General features: G+C 40.2%; 1 protein-coding gene and 1 long non-coding RNA gene across 3 annotated transcripts in view; one reads left to right on the top strand and one right to left on the bottom strand.

Annotated features, from left to right (window-relative positions):
* Positions 1 to 1,321: 1,321 nt before the first annotated feature.
* On the bottom strand, positions 1,322 to 15,950 carry LOC119003721 (uncharacterized). Of its 2 annotated transcripts, none has more exons than XR_005070011.1 (3): positions 15,838 to 15,950; positions 12,846 to 12,986; positions 1,322 to 2,149 (listed from the first exon to the last, which is right to left on the bottom strand). It is a non-coding gene; the product is annotated as an uncharacterized LOC119003721 (long non-coding RNA). The 2 variants fall into 2 exon arrangements; XR_005070012.1 differs by lacking the exon at positions 1,322 to 2,149 and adding an exon at positions 10,786 to 11,020.
* Positions 15,951 to 16,153: 203 nt separating this feature from the next.
* The window catches only part of ABCA5 (ATP binding cassette subfamily A member 5), a 66,400-nt gene continuing 65,089 nt past the window's right edge, over positions 16,154 to 17,464 (top strand). The window contains exon 1 of the mRNA XM_037069958.1: positions 16,154 to 16,343. The gene's annotated coding sequence lies outside the window, so the exon portion shown is untranslated. The remainder of the gene's footprint in view (positions 16,344 to 17,464) is intronic.

Raw genomic sequence — 17,464 nt, 5'->3', positions numbered from 1 at the left:
ATATAATTTCTAATATAAAATATAGTCTTTAAAAGTAATTTTTTCAGAGAAATTTTTAAAGATTTTATTTATTTATCTTTAGAGAGGAAGGGAAGGAGAGAAGGAGAGAAACATCAATGTGTGGTTGCCTCTCATGAGTCCCCTGCTGGGAACTGGCCTGCAACCCAGGCATGTGCCCAGACTGGGAATGGAACCACGATCGTGTGGTTCGCAGGCCCATGCTCAATCCGCTGAGCTACACCAGCCAGGGCTAAAAGTGATTATTTTTTAAGTTTTCATCTAGGGCTACTTTTTCTTTTCTTTCTTTCTTTTTTTAAAGATTTTGTTTATTTATCTTAGAGGGGAAGGGAAGGAGAGAGGGAGAGAAATATCAATGTATGGTCGCCTCTTGTGGGTCCCCCGCTGGGAACTGGCCTGCAACCCAGGCATCTGCCCTGACTGGGACTCGAACTGTGATCCTTTGGTTTGCAGGCCTGTAGGGCTACTTTTTCTACATTACCTCTCCACACTCTGTAGACTCTGTACCCCCACCTATACCACACACAGGATGAGTTCCTAGAAGTTGAATTACTGGGTCAATGGGGATGAACACTGCTTTGAACTGAACTATGTCCTCTAAAATTCATAAATTGAAGCTCCTACCCCCAATGTAACCGTATCGGGAGACAGAGCCTTTAGGAGGTAATTAAGGCTAAATGAGGTCGTCAGGGCAGGATGAAATTCCACTGGAGTTCCCGGCCTTATGAGAAAAGGACACGAGCGCAATCTCGCTCCACTCCGCGAGCACACAGAGCGAGGGCAGTGGTCTACAGGCCTGGAAGCAAGCTCTCAGAGAAACCGATTATGCTGGCACTTGACTTTCCCAGCCTCCAGAACTGTGAGAAATAGATTTCTGTTGTTTAAGTCTCCTGCTCTACGGTATTTTGTTACGGCAGTCTGAGCAGACTAATACAAACATTTTTAAAGTTACTGACTCATATTCATAAATTACTTTGCTGAAAGGTGTTACTGCTACATACCACTCCAGCAGTGTATAAGGAGCCCCACTGCTCTGTACCCTTACATGCGTATCTGAAACTTTTTTAAATTTTATTTTTTGATACAGATCTATCTATCTATCTATCTATCTATCTACCTATCTATCTATCTATCCTCTTAAAGTTTTTTGAAGCTTGTTCTTTTAACATTTTATTTCATCAGATTAGACTTAGCTTCCATGGAATTCTTTCATGGATGTACCACTATATTTTGAAATTCCCAGTGTCAGTAATATTTCATAGAGATAAAAATGTCCACTCAGGAATCCCAAAACAAAGCCAACAAACACACAAGAAAAAAATTTAAAACTTTCCATCATTTTATTGTCTCCACTTTTATATTTGTAGGAAAGAAAAGCTAAGAACTAAGACTTGAGGTGCTTTTAGGGCCATTTATTTCTAGGACCAATACTCAAAGACCTATGATATAGGTCCTTTTCAATCTAAAACCCTCACCTATTTTGCAAAAAAAGATCGTCATTTTTGTTACAAAACAGTAACACAGAAAAATTGCTATAGAACCAAAGTATATGCTCCTGCAGTAATTTCTTTTATCATGCTTTTAAATAAAGCTGTGGCAGCAGACCGCCCTTTTCCCCCTGTGCACCCTACACTGTTACCTGTTGGTGTAGAGTGATTTTCTCTCCTTCAGCCCACAACAGAAACCAGTGACTGAAGAAACAGAATGAAATTAAGAACTAAATTCCACTCCCTATCTACTTCTGTACTGAGAACATTAGGCTGTGCTCTGGAGAATGCCAATATTTACAGCATAAGTTAATGTACCATTAAATAGTGAAAGAAATTTGCCCATTATTGCCACTGACAATTGCCTTGAGGATAAATTCAGGGTTGTGACTTCATGTCTGACTCACTTTTCCATTCTCACTCCACTCTTCACTCACCTGCTCCATTCAGTATTACTTTACAGCACATCGTGCACTGGTTTCCCAACTTTGCCCTGAGTTGGCACCCAGGGAGTGGGAATGAAAATATCTTTCACGTCAGTCTGTCTCGCCTCACAGCATTCTCAAGCTGTTTCCCCCCATTTTAGCATTTTCAAGGGCAATTCTGTCCTCTGAAAGCCGGTTGGGTTTCCACGGAAGAGGTCCCTGCAGAGCCGATCATCGAAAACAGAAAAGAGAAAATTAAATTCGCCTGTGCTGACCTCATGACAGAAGAGGACAATCCAATGTCAAACTAAGGATATTTCAGAAGTTAATCTTAATGAACATTTGTTTTGCAGAAAACCCAGCCATAAATGCCCTTAGCCCAGGAAATTGTTCTTATGGGCTTGGAGTTTGCATCTTAAGGTTATTTTTATAGCATCTGTGTTGGTTTTCAATCGCCATAAATAGAGAAAAAAAAACCCAACAAACCACTGAGTTGAGGAATTGGAATGATAATTTGAGCAGGCTGATGAGTGGGTAGGCTATGGAATAAGAACACCAGTTCTTCATATAGAAACAACGTTCTGTTTCAGAAAAACAAAACATTGGTGGTTCTAAAAAAGCCATTTCAGCACTGCTCATTCTGTTCAGCAGGTATAGCAAGTCTAACTTCTCACACGTCTAATGCTCTTTAAACTGAACAGAAAAACGTGTAATTAGGTGTGTATAATTTACTTGGAATGAAATTCAGTTCAAATCTAAGTTTTCCTCCGTGCCCCTTGTAGTAGGAAACGCCAGTTTATTTAAGTCTTATAGAAGAATGATGTTTCCTTATATTGGGATCAAGTACAATTGAAGTCACGCTGGAAAATAAGGTTCCCATAGTTTCAATGGAGACTTTTAGAAAAGACTCATGTCTAACGCAAAGATTCTAACTTTGATTCTAACATGTCTAACTTTGATTCCTATTGAAAATCAGGTGGTGTTTCTCATCTTTCTGTTGACAGGTGTACCTCTCATAGAAGGCAGCCTGGGTAAGCTACATTCCACTACACTTTGACCAGGAGCTAGAGAGTGAGTGTTTTGGGGATTCTGCCAAAAGAGGAAACCTCTAATAGCATACCAACGTGCCATAAAATAGTAAGTCACAGCTTTATCAAGACTGTTCAAGACAACGTGTTTTAGACAAATTAAGTTATTAACCCCTGATCTAAAAGAAAAAAATGATAACTATATTGCAAGATTACTCTGCACCAGGCTGTATGCTACCCAGGTCACTTGTATTACATCATTAAATTCTCTTAACCACCCTGTGAAATAGTTACTATTATTATTTACATTTAAAGGGTGAAGTTACTGAGACTGAGAGATGTTCATTTATTTCCCCAAGAACAAATAGCCATTATGTGTTAGAACTGTGATTTGAATCTACAATTTTCGAAAGCTACTTTATTGCCCCTGATTCTCCACAAAGTCTTTGAGGTTATAAGCAGCATTCTTGTGATGGAGGAGCTGGAATATAACATTTCTGTGACCCCCATACCATTAAGTTATAGTTTGTTCCCTATCGAGGAGCTGAAGGTACACATTCAACACTTTGGAATAAGTACACGTTTTAAAGATTTCACCATGCTTGATTTTTTTAACTGGCAAATGGTCTTCGTTTCCCTGACGGAGCTGTGAAGGTAGGGTCCAGGGCCTCCTGTTGTCTTTTAATTGCTTTACAATTCTGTAAATTGCAGAAGAGCTGGGATAACGCAGATGATTCTCGTCTCTATAAAGGCAAATGAATTTCGTTCAGAGGAATACAGATGATCTTCATTTTGTATTTGTATATGAATCATGATTGCACCACTGAAGTTTTTTTTTTTCCTTTAACACTTCCTTCCATCTGAGTATCCATTACAGGGCCAAATCCAGCCCAACTTTTGTCTCTGTCTGGTCCACTAAGAATGATGTTTGCATTTTTAGTGAACAAAAAATATTTTGTGGCATGTAAACATGGTACAAAATTCAACTTTAGTGACCACAAGTAAAGTCGGATTGGAACAGCCATGCTAATTGGTTTACATACTTTCTACGGCTGCTTCCCTGTTACAACAGCAGAGCTGCGTAGTCACTCCAGAGGCCAGGTTCAGCCTTCTTGGCCTTTGCCTCCTCCCTACTCACCTACACATTTTGACTCTTCCCTAGATCTGTCCTGACCGGACTCCCACCAACTGAAAGTATTCTGAAATCGCCTTAGTTCTTTGAGCTCGCAAAGCACTTGAGAGCCGCATCAGGACTGGAGGTGTGGGTGGGGCTACCAGTGACCCTTGCTCTCTGCTTTGTTCCCTGGGTTATTTCCTCTCCCAAAGAATTGTCTCTGCTTCACTGACCTAATTTTGGCCAAACCATTGCTGCCTTCCTTTGCCTCCTCCCTAATCCAGCTCTGTAGTATTACAAAAAATCACATTCATTTGCTACTATTATATTGTGAACTACATTAATTTTAAAAGTTACAAAAATTTGATTTTGCTCTTTACCTACGTATCTATATAAAATCCCAGATTTTGCCTCTTGGCCTACAAAACCTATAATGCCTATCTCTAAACCTTTACAGAAAAAGTTTGTCTACTCCTGGTCTATACATGATGGGTACTATTCTAGCCCCTGGGGATAAAATAGTACTTGTAGGGACCGACAAAAAAGTAGATATTGTCCCTCTTAAAAGAAAAACTGAGAGAAAACAAATTAATAATTATGTATGTGCAGGAGACTATGTCGGTTCTTAGACAATACACACCACAGTATTTAGGGGTAAAGGAATATGGAGTATGCAACTTACTCTCAAATGGTGCAGTTGAAACAGTGTATGTGTGTGTCTACAAAATTTTGAGGGCGAGTACTAATTTACTTAGCACTGAAATTTTTTCATTTCAATTTTATTTTTAATTAATTAATTAATTTTTAAATATTTTATTTATTTATCTTTAAGGGGAAGGGAAGGAGAGAAGGAGAGAAATATTAATGTATGGTTGCCTCTCGTGAGTCCCCTGCTGGGAACTGGCCTGCAACCCAGGCATGTGCCCTGACTGGGAATTGAACCGCGATTGTGTGGTTCGCAGGCCCGCACTCAATCCACTGAGTTACACCAGCCAGGGCTCAATTTTATTTTTACCAGTGGGATTTCTTTTGTCAATGTACATACTATGTAGGTGTTATTTCTCTCTCTCTCTCTCTTCCCTTCCTTCCTCCTTTTCTTCTTCTTCTTTGCTATTGTAGTTTACTCCTCGTCTTTTTTCCTTCGGGTTTAATTAGAAGTATCCAGACATAAGTTTCTTTTTAAAAATATATCCTGTGGAGGACTCATATTATTCCACGGCTGTGTTTTTGTTTCTGAGGAATTCTCTTCCATTTTCTCTTTGAATAGTGCCTCCCTTCATTACCCCTTTTCTCTCTCATTGGAATTTCCATTAGATGTATGTTGGACCTTCTTATTTTCTTCCACTTCACTTAACTTTGCTTTTATAATCTCCATTTAAAAAAGTCCTCTGTGCTGTGATTTCCTTGGATTCATTTTCTGATTTAATAATCATCTCTCTTGATATTTCTAGTCCATCTGTTTAACTTGTTCCTTGAGGTAGTTCCTCTTTTTTATTTTAAGATTTTATTTATTTATCTTTAGAGGGGAAGGGAAGGAGAGAGGGAGAGAAATATCAGTGTATGGTTGCCTCTCATGCATCCCCTGTTGGGAACTGGCCTGCAACCCAGGCATGTGCCCTGACTGGGAATCGAACTGCGATCCTTTGGTTCACAGGCTTGCGCTCAATCCACTGAGCTACACCAGCCAGGGTGAGATGGTTCTTTTTAAAAAATAAAATATAAGCTCAATTTGTATATTTTTACCATTTTATTTCCAGTATCTAAAATAGTGCTAGAATTTTGTAAGTGTTCAATAAATATTTGTTTAAAAAATTAGCCCTGGCCAAGTAGCTCAGTTGGTTAGAGCACTGTCCAATATAGCAAAGTTGTACATTTGATTCGCAGTCAGGGCACATACAAGGATCAACCAACGAGTGCATAAATACGTGCAACGACAAATTGATGTTTCTCTCTCTCTCTCCCCCCTTTCTCCCTAAAAATCAATAAATAAAAATTTTAAAAAATTAACGAATCTATAAAGTCCTATTCTTTTCCAGATATTTATATTTTCATCTAATCTGGTGCTTTCATTTTATTTTTTATATTTTCTTTTTTAAAATATATTTTATTGATTATGCTATTACAGTTGTCCCATTTCCTCCACCTTCACTCCCATCCACACCCCCTGCACACCCCCTCCCAATCACATTCCTCACCTTTATCATGTCCATGTGCCATAAGTTCTTTAGCTTCTACATTTCCCATACTATTCTTGCCCTCCCCTGTCTATTTTCTACCTACCATCTATGCTACTTATTCTTTGTACTTTTCCCCCCTCTCCCTCCCTCCCACTCCCCTGTTGATAACCTCCCATGTGATCTCTATTTCTCTGGTCCTGGTCCTGTTCTAGTTGTTTGCTTAGTTTGCTTTTGTTTTTGTTTTAGGTGTGGTTGTTAATAACTGTGAGTTTGTTGTCATTTTAACCATTGGTATTTTTTATCTTCTTTTTCTTAGATAAGTCCCTTTAACATTTCATATAATGAGGGCTTGGTGATGATGAACTCCTTTAACTTGACCTTATCTGAGAAGCACTTTATCTGCCTTTCCATTCTAAATGTAGAATGGAACATAGCTTTGTGGATAGAGTAATCTTGGATGTAGGTCCTTGCCTTTCATGACCTGGAATACTTCTTTCCAGCCCCTTCTTGCCTGTAAGGTCTCTTTTGAGAAATCAGCTGACAGTCTCATGGGAACTCCTTTGTAGGTAACTGACTCTTTTTCTCTTGCTGCTTCTAGGATTCTCTCCTTAATTTTAATATTGGGTACTGTAATTATGATGTGCCTTGGTGTGTTCCTCCTTGGGTCCACCTTCTTTGGGACTCTGAGCTTCCTGGACTTCCTGGATGTCTATTTCCTTTGCCAGATTGAGGGAGTTCTTTATTTGTTCAAATAACTTTTGTTATTTGTCCAAATAACTTTCCCACATGTTGCTCTTCTTCTTCTCCTTCTGGTACCCCTATAATTCAGATATTGGAATGTTTAAAGATGTTCTGGAGGTTCCTAAGCCTCTCCTCATTTTTTCTGAATTCTTGTTTCTTCATTCTTTTCTGGTTGGATGTTTCTTTCTTCCTTCCTTCTCAAATCAATCCACACCATTGATTTGAGACCCAGTTCCCTTTTTGGCATTATTGGTTCCCTGTACATTTTCCTTATTTCACTTAGCATAGCCTTCATTTTTCTATCTAATTGCGACCAAAATCAACCAATTCTGTGAGCATCCTTCAAAACCAGTATTTTGAACTGTGCATCTAATAGGTTGGCTATCTCTTCATTGCTTAATTGTATTTTTTCTGGAGGTTGATCTATTCTTTCATTTGGGCCATGTTTTTTTTGTCTTGACATGCCTGTTACATAGTGAGGAGCGGAGCCTTAGGTGTTCACCAGGGTGGGGCAACCCACATCACTGGGTTGTGACACTGCATGTGGGGGAGGGGTACAAAAGGGAACAATGGTGCTTGCTCAGATCTCTGCCAGATTTCAGTCACTTCCCTTGCTTTTCACAAGCAAAGTGGGCCCTTCTGGTGCTGATCCCTATGTAGGTGGGTTTGTGTACATTCTAGGACCCTATGGGTCTCTCCAACAAACTCTCCTGTGAGGCTGGAAGTTTCTCCCACTGCTGCCTCAGCACCCACAGGTGTTTTCAATCAGTGGTTTGAGGCTTTATTGCACCGCGCTGGGACCCCAGGTTGCGCAGTCCTTCCCGCTCCCCAGTTGTTTCTACTGGTTTATCTGTGCGTGAATGTGGGACCACTTGCTCCACCAGCCACTGCCTCGCCAGGTCTGCTAGCTGCAGCCTTGCCAGCCAGCTGCAGCCTGTGCGCCCCACTCCACAATCCACAGCCTCACTCGGTCCACCGCTGCCGCCTCTCCTCTAGTCCTCTCTGCTCTGCTGCCTGTCTCCACCCCTCCTACCAGTCTGGATGAAAGTTTCTTCTTTAACTCATTGGTTGTAGAACTTCCATACAGTTCGATTTCATCAGTTCTGGTTGTTTTTTGTTTTTAAATTGTCGTTGTCCTTCTTTTGGTTGTTCAAGGAAGTACAGTGTGTCTACCTATGCCTCCATCTTGGCCAGAAGCAATTTTTTCTTTTATATTTTTAACTTTTTTGTAGTCATTTCAGGTTGTTTAATTAACTGAAGTTATTGGGTACAAATATTTTTCAGTTTGATATATCTGCCAGCTCTTCCTTGTGGTAGATGTTCCTTTGTGTGGTATGTAAATTTTGAGAGTTCATCTTCAGTGAATGTTACTTTCCACCTCCACCCAACCTACTACTGTGTAAAAGATAAGAGTGAAACTTCATTAACCTTCAAGTAGAAAACCTCTTTAGAGTTCTAACTTATCCAGGAATTCCAGTTTTAGCTCCTCCCTAAGTGGCTTTAGGGCCACATTTTTTGGTCCTACATGGGGTTAAAAAATCTAAACTTCTGGCCCTCACTACTTTGAATTTCTTCTTCATGTCTGCTATCTGAAGATTTGCTTTCTCAATCTTGAGATCAGATTTATACATTAAAATAGGAATGCTATATTCATTGTTTCTGTAAGTTTGGAGGAGGTGGGAAGTCTTATGCCATGAATATCATGTCTAGGTAGAAAGATGATTTTGGTTCCGTAGTTTTGCTGTTTTAATGTTAATCCAAATTATCCAAGACCTTATCACTAAGAATCATCATCTCATTTTTTTATTCTTAGAGTTTGGCAATGTTCTTATGCACATTACCATTCAAATCAACCCAGTGAATAATATGCTGCTAAATATTTTAGGAAATATAAAGATGACTAAGATAGGCTCTGCACTCAAGACAAACATTACTTAGTACAGAGATTAAGAAGTGTTCATATAAAATCACAAGGCAGAAAGTCTTTATGTGCCATAGAGGTGCACACAGATTTAGAATAATGCATGCTACAATACATACATTATTAAACAGAATACTAAGCTTGTTCAAAGATTGAAAAGGAAATAGGAAGAAGGCACTTTTTGGCAGTAAGAGAAAAAATTTTATGGAAAAGATGTAAGTTGAAATTTGTCTTGAAGACTGAGAGGGAGTTCTAAATGTTATATGGGGGTGAGTCCTAGAGGAGAGGGGGTGGGTCTTCCAGGTTGAAGGAAAAGCATGCGCTTAAATAAGAAGACAGAGGGTAGAAAGCATAAACAGGGAACAAGTAGTCCAACTTACCAGCTTAGATGTTAGAATGATAGTATTATTAGAAAGTGAAAATAAAGCATGGGTGGGGAGACTTAGTACAGGATGGGCAGGTATGTACAGGTAATTTATTTTTAAATTTCTTACTGTCTTACATATACAAAAGGAAAGGAAGACTTTGGGCTCATTTTTTAAGCTTAAATTTAAGAACCAGGATCACGTAAATTCTGGTTTGGGGAATGAATTCTCAGGGTCATGACCTAAATGAAAACAGCATTTTTGTCTCTCAGGTATACAAGTGCCATCTAGTGGTACAAGAGCGGTACCACGGGAATGAAATTATAGAAAGTATTACCTCTTTATTTTTTCACTTACCACTTATATCATAATTAGGTAATAAAAGTAGGCCATGTTAACTAGGCCTGGAAATAAAGTAATCTAAGACAACACTGTCTTATGATTGGATTATGAAAATGTGGGGTCATATAAAAATGGATTATAGGCAAAGAACTCATTAAATATGAAATAGTCGAAAATTTCACATCAGGGACTTAACATCATATTACATTTTGGAATGAACCTTAAAGCAGGATTTATTTACCTTTTTAACACTTATGAGAGAGAGAGAGAGAGAAAGGGAGGGATGGGGGGGGCGGAGATCTGGGTAGGATGCTCTAACCAAATGAGCTACCCAGTCAGGGCCTATTATGTTTTCAGAGCTAGGTGACAGGTGTAAATGAGGAAGAGGCTGAAATCCTGAAGGTAACAGTGTTCTACTATAATACACTCAACTTCCTCTTTACATAACTCCTACTTAGCCTTCAGATCTTAATATAGATGTGACTTCCTCTGGACAATATTCCTTGAACTCTCAGGTCTGTATTAGATGAATCACTTATGTCTTCCTGCCAACACCAATGCCCAGTATGCTACTCACCACAGTCCATTGTCACTTCCCATTTTTATCTATAGCCCTCATTGCAGTCTAAACTTAACAGCTGGTGCCCTGTCTGTTTTAGTTACTCTTTAATTCCTAATGCTTAGGATAGTAGCTGACATACAGGGTGGGGCAAAAGTAAGTTTACAGTCGTAAGAATACGAAAGTTTATTCTTGAATTATTTATTGATTATTGTATTGTTTTCCATATGAACAACTGTAAACCTACGTTAGCGCCAGCTGTCTAATAGGCACTCCACAAATATTACTGACAGAACGAATGGCTAGATTAATGGAGAGTTTCATTGTCACGGAAATGTGCAAGGAACAACTATCGAAAGTTACTATCAATAAAGCTTAAATGAAAAAACATTTTCAGGAAAATTATTAGTAACCTTTTTTATATATTGTATATCCATTCCCTACAGGACTGTAATCTCTTTGTGACCTCTGGTGCTTTGTAGTATTTAGTGTACTTAATTTCTCTCCACCTCAATGAAGGAACAATAGTACATGGCTCACATTGTCATTGTAGAGATAAAATAAAAGACTACCTGTAAAGCACACAGAACAATGTGTAGCACATATTATGTCCTTAATAGTTGGCTTTTATTATTTCGCACACCTCATCTCAAAACTGCGAAGCAACACAGAGAGTCAAAGAGGGCAGGTATTTTAAAATCCAATTTCGCAAATTAGAAAATTAGTGATTATAGAGGCTAATGATGCATGAGTGATTACACAGCCTCATCAGCTATTAAATTTCTGAACCCATAATTTTTAAGTAATAGTTCATTGTCCCTTCTATGGCATAATGTTGCTAACCTACTGGGAGACAAGAAAATAAAGGACATTGAGATGCTAAATAACAGCAGCTCCTTTGCAGAGAATGAACACAAGTGGTAAAAGCTGTATTATTTTTCTGTTGCTGCTCTTAAAAAATGACCACAATCTTAGCGACTTAAAACAACACACTTTTCTTGTATTACATACAGTTCAGCAGGTTAGAAGTCCAACACACAGTTCTCTCTAGGACAAAGTCAAGGTGTGGCAGGGTTGCATTTGTTTCTCCAGGCTCTAGGAGAGAAGGTTTCCTCTTTTGTTCCACTGTCTGGAGGCCACCTACATCCCTTCCTCCACCTTCGTTGCCAGCAATGATGGGTTGAGTGAGAACCCAATGATGGGTGGAGTGAGAACACAGCATCACTCTCACTTTCTCTTTTGCCTCCCTCTTCTGCTTTTAAGGACCCTTGGGATTACACTGGGCCCACCTAGATAATCCAGGATAATCTCCCTATTTAAACGTCAGCTGATTAGCAAACTTCATCCCCTTTTTCCACGTAAGGTGACATATTCACAGGTTCCTGGGATCAGGACGCAGACATCTTTGAGTGGACCAGGGTCATTATTCTGCCTATTCCGACTGTCGAGGACTAGCGAAGTCTATGGGAAATACGGACCAGGGGATCCCCCAAATGAAAGGGCGGGTGATGGTGGGCACGGGTTTTCAATGAAAAGTGTTAGAGGCATCACTGCAAGCTACCTACTATATTATTAACTCACATTGATCTCGGCAGACACTAGGACCTCTGGATGTTTTTCACATGGCTAAACCAGAATCTATCCAATTTGGAGTTCTGCAGGTTTTTTTTCAATTTGAATAAATGTAGGGATTTTTATACATTTCTACTAAATTTTATTCTTATATTTTAGCTCAGAGTTTAAATTGTTAGTATAATTTTGTTTCCTGATTCTGACTTCAGCCATACTTTCTAGGCTATATAGGTTTTATTCATCCTCTGATTTGACCACAATGATCATTATGGCCTCACATATAAAACTGGTGAAAAATTATAAACAAAAGTTTGGCTACAATGATCCAACTAACTTTGACTTTACCTAATTGCAACTATATCAAGCCCTTATTTTAATGTCCCACCCACAAATATCATAGAAGAATAAATGCTTTGCTGAAATTAATTTATATCAAGACTGTACAATTTCCATTTTCATTGAAAAATAAAATGAAACTCCTATAAGTGTTCATAAAATATATTTAACTATGTACTCTGGAATTTTACTTTTCTGTTTTAAAGCTTTTAATGTCTACCTTCTAAACAATTTTTTAAAGCAGGTGATCTATCATCTTTTTCATTTTTTATAGTTTCTTTGAACTTCATAGCAATGGGTCTTAGGTTACCTGTAAACAGCTGTGGGATGTAATTTGTGCCTGGAACACATGAACTTATTGGAAACAGATAGGTGTTTGCTTACTATCTTCTCACTTATCTCAAGTTTCACTTCTCTTTCTACATTGTTTCACCTTTACTACTTTAAAGTCTATCTTCCTTACTGAGCAGAGAAAGAACACACAAATAGAGTCAAGTCTCTTTTTGAGTCTTTGCATTGTATCTTAGGTAAGCTAATAATTTTGTATTTATTAAAACCTATTCAGGCTTATTTCCCTCTGCCACTACAGTTAAACAATTCTCCCCATCTTTTCCTCGTGAAGATACCAGGTAATTCCAGCCCTCAATAATTCCTCTATATTACTCTATCGTTTGCACCACGTAGTTTAAAAGTGAAACAAATATTATCTCCTATTTGATACTTTTTTTTGGTCTCTCAGAATAAATGTTGATTTCTTTACCTTTTTCTGTTCAGCTGCAAAGTTGGGGTTCTGGCTAAGCAAGAGGCTAGGCACTTCATATACTCTTATTGGTTAGTTGACTTTTTAGACATCAAATTTGTCAAGGTAGTCTTTGATTATTAATCTCCTTGAATAATTTTTCTGTTTGGAGAAATGCAAAGAAAGAATATAATGTTTTGAATTCTTTTAAATGTAATAAGACAACAACAACATTAGTAGTAGTCATAAAAACCAAACTAAAACTACTTTCAAAGGTCATTCTCTTCTTCAACCCTCCACCCATCATTGAACAATCATTTCCCTAGGCAGTTAAATAACAAACAATCTCAGCCACATTTGAAATGGTAGTTTGGGATTCTATTGTTAACACTGTGGAATTCTTTTTCTATTTACTCAGTCAAGACTGTGCTTCTTTATATGTTTTGCCCTGTTCTAGAAAAAAGTACCAACTTGAAATTACACCTAATTTAAACCCTGACTGTAGAAATCACATCATTCTCTTGGCACTTTATTTTTAGCCTGTAGAAATGGCAAATGTTTAAACACAATTAATAACGGAGTTTAACAGTAATAGTTTTTAAAATGACAATGGAATTTTCAAGGTATTTATAATCATACAAAATAATGTACTGATTAGATATCAGGAATACATTGCCCCTACAATTTAGAAATCTTGCTCTTAATTTTGGCTAAAAAAACCATAAGAAACCCATTAAATAAGTCAAGTACAAAATCAACACAAACAGAACCCATTGTTCACCAGCAGAAGGTTATATTGTAGATTGGTATTTTGGGTAGCAGATCTGATTCTCTTTCTCTGCATTAAATACTGTCAAAATTTTGGTTCACTCTCCATTTTGTCCTGCCAGGCAACCTGTTAAATCTCAATCTACGACTTCCATGATCGACATATTCCCATGCGATTTGTCTAAGAATCTAATAATGAGGTATGGGGATTTAGGTTGCCACCATGACAACCAGGCATCATGGCTTGTTTGCTATTTCCTAGATACAGAAACTGAGAGAGCAACATCTTCCCCGTAGATGCGTATTTAATAGTTGGACCTGGTAACTATGGAAATGTGGGTTGGAATTATGTGGCTCAATTGTTTACAAGGTTCATGCAATCTGATAGGTATCCCACTCAAAAAGAAAACATGTCGTAGCCAATACAATACTCGGGGCAGTCTTTTTTAGTATACTGCTATGTTATTCCCACAGCCACAAGATCATTATGTTTGTCACTCTTCCATAAAAATTTCCTTTCCTTTTATCTTAAAGGTCTATTTTGTTGAGTTTGTGGACATCTTGTGGGGATAATAATGACAACAGTATTTGCATACTCTTGTACATGTGTTTTCTCATCAGTAGTAGGATCCACAACATTCACTGCACACTATAATACACAAAATCTGGAAATGAATAATGGTATAAGAAAAAGCTCTTAATCCCATACTAGTTAAAATTTAATTGAAGAAAGCGCATAAATAAAATGATATGGACAAGGTGTTGTGCTGTCGAGGGGAAATTGAAATAATTTTGTCTGGAGGGGGTGAGATTTTTACAGAATCATTGGTTTTTGGTCCTGTTATCTTGAAGTAAGGGTAGAGGCATAAGCAGACAGAATGAAGAACGGAGAACAGCACAAGAATAAGACACTCAGGAAACAAATGCCTTGAATAGTGGTAGGAAGAAAGATGAGTAAAGTACTGGTGTTAAAGCAAGTTAAGGCTACAAGTCAGAGTATAATTGGAGGGTTGGGGGTGAATTAATAATTCAATAACATATTTTTACCAAGTTTATCTTTGATCTACATTTATTTATTGGCCCACAAATTTAAGGCCATTAAGAATGCATTCTTCTCATAGTCAGTACTATTGAGATAATGGAGTGTGGGGCCAGGTAGGTGGCTGGGGCAGGGAGGGGAGCATCTGTGGAGTGCATGGTTTTCTGCCACTTTGCTGTACAACTGAAACTGGTGCAGAATGGTAGTGAATGCAAATTGTAATTGAAAAGCCTAAATAAAATGCAAAAAAAATAAATTCTGAATCGGTAACAAAAATGTTCTAGGTATTTCAAAAGAAAAAAATAGATCATGAATACTTTTCATTATCTGCCTTCTTCAATATTCCGGTGTAGTTTCTAATAGACTGTAGTTTCTACAGTCTATTTCCTTTCCCCCAACTTCCACTGCCAGATGTTTAATCATCATGGATTCTTGCTAAAGCTCTTTGAATTTCCTACTCAGTAAATATTTGATAGAATAGACAAAACTTGATATTTTTTCTGGTAGAACTTAGTATTGCGACTGGTGGGAGATTTGGCTTAAATTTTAGAAAAACAAAGGTAAGTTTAAAAAATACACAATGTACATAGAATCGTCAGAAATAATAAATTTAATTACCCAAAGTAAAAAACTGAGCAAAGAAACGTGGCCATCAGAAACCAGAAGAGGAAAAATCAGTGATGCTAAACGTTGTGACCTGTTCTTTCACGAAAACGTTTGACTACCATTTAGGTCACTTTGGGTAATAAAACTCAAAACATCAGTTTCTATTTTTAGCGAAAACAAGGTGATAGAGACCCTCTCGAGGAGACCATGTGCTTCAGGCCGGTTTTGAAAGTCAGGATCTGCCACTTTCCCAGGCTCTCAAGAGAACACTTCAGAAACTGAAAGCATCCTCAACGTCCAGGTGTTCTAGGTCGGTGTCTGATGCGAGGCCGAGGCAGCGGTTAGGAAAACGAGGTCACTGCACCCCAGACGCTGCGCAAAGAAGGGGCTGCGGAGTGAATCAAAATGCAATCCTGGGAGAGGACCGTTCAAACGCCCAGAAAACTTATAAGAACGTATTCTTAAAACTAGATGGCGGCACGGGGAAATTAGCCCTTATAAGAACGTGTTCTTAAAACTAGATGGCGGCCAAGGTCACACGGGTTCGGACTCACACACCAGCTCCCGAGTACTAGCCAGTTGCTTCGGCCTGCGCCTCACCAGGGAGCGTTGGGAGGTCTCCACAGAGCAGTCACATCACGCGGGTCTCCAAGGCTCCAAGGCTCTAAGGCTTCACGGCTCCGCGGCTCCAGGGCGTGCTGGATCCAAGTCTCTGCCTGCCCCGCTGGTCGCGCCCCTCGGAGCCACGCCCCCAGGAGCACGCCCCTCCCTAACTCGAGGCCTCGCCCCCCGGAGCACGCCCCTCCCTGACTCGAGGCCTTCCCAGCCTGCGCCAGGTCTCGGAGGGCGGAGCCGCGTCCTCGACCAAGCCACGTCTTCTAGGAGTCCCGCCCCCAGGTGAGTTCGGCTGGAGGCGGAGTCAGGCTTCCGGCGCCGAGCACCTCTTTCTCGGAGCTTAGCCAGCCCTGCAGCTCGCGGGGTGCACGGCGGGGTGCAGCGGAGGGAACGCGCGCATGCGCGTGCACGGGTCCGCACCCTCACATACTTTTCTCGCAGACTGAGCGCGTCCAGGCCTGTCACCGCTGCTGATCTGTCCGGACCCTAAGGTGAGGGTGGATCGGAGGGCAGCGGTGCCTCGCCGGGAAAACCGCTCCTGGGGGGCCAGAGGGGTTTAGCTTGGCTGCCGGAGGCGGCCGTTGAAGGGCTGGCGTGAGAGTGGCGGCGGTAGGGGGAAGGGTCGGGGGTCTAAGGTGTGGAGGCAGCGGGCCTCGGAGGGAGGCCTAGCCAGTGAGCCCAGTCTCCGGGGAGCAATCCCAGTGCGCGAGAAGCGCGGTTGGATGCGGTTTGCTCTTCCCAGGGCGATGGTGTGCGGATGCTGAGGGGCTCCGTCTGGGACCCAGGACCCGGGACCGGCCGTGGGGCGCCTGCGAGGCTGCGTCTGGGTGGACGTGGTGGTGTCCATCCTCAGGATGCGGTGACTGATGGAAGATATTGTGCAGTCAGGTTCCCTCCGAGCTGCAGGATCATTAATTAGCGTATTCGTTATTCCTGAGGGTTCGTGCTCATCACCAGCGTGCATGCAGAAGGGAGTTGGGTGAGGTGGAAATGCGCACATCTCGTGACACGGTTTGGGGGAAAGATACCCTGATTCCGAAACCCCGAAGAAATGCCCCACGCGTGCAGATATTTCAGTATATATGAAAGTTAGGCAGGCTGGAGGAACTGAGCTCAGTTTGAGGCGATAGTAGCCCGAGGAGGGTTTGTCTTGGGCTCCCGAGGCTTAGATGTGCATTTTACAATAAACAAGTCTTAAAGAAGGAGGACATTCACGTCTACTTTCCATCGAGGACATTCTGAAGGAACAGAAGGGGACAAAACTATACATTGGACTCCCGAGTATGAGCCAAACTCGACATTCACTCCTTTAATCACGACAGCAGCCCTGGAAGGGTGGAGGGGTTATTCTAGTTGTGCAGATGTAGAAAATGAGCCGCCAAGAGGTTAAGTCGCTTGTGGAGGTCTCAATCCAGGGATGCTAGACTCTAGATTCTGATGCTTTATATTTTGTGTCTGCCCAGAGAGAGATATTACATGTTTCCAGGGAAAACTCCAGACAAGAGAGCTTTAATTAGGGCAATTAGGGCTCTTGGGGTATTTGGGTTAAAATCAAACTAATAATGCATTAATTTTTGAATATGAGCTGTTTAAGTGTATTTGTCTTCGAAGG

This window comes from Sturnira hondurensis, unplaced genomic scaffold, assembly GCF_014824575.4.
Source record: "Sturnira hondurensis isolate 20B ecotype Veracruz unplaced genomic scaffold, ASM1482457v3 Scaffold0018728, whole genome shotgun sequence".
Lineage (NCBI taxonomy): Eukaryota > Metazoa > Chordata > Mammalia > Chiroptera > Phyllostomidae > Sturnira > Sturnira hondurensis.
Note: the sequence above shows the minus strand (reverse complement) of the source record. Positions and strands in the feature narration are given on the sequence as shown.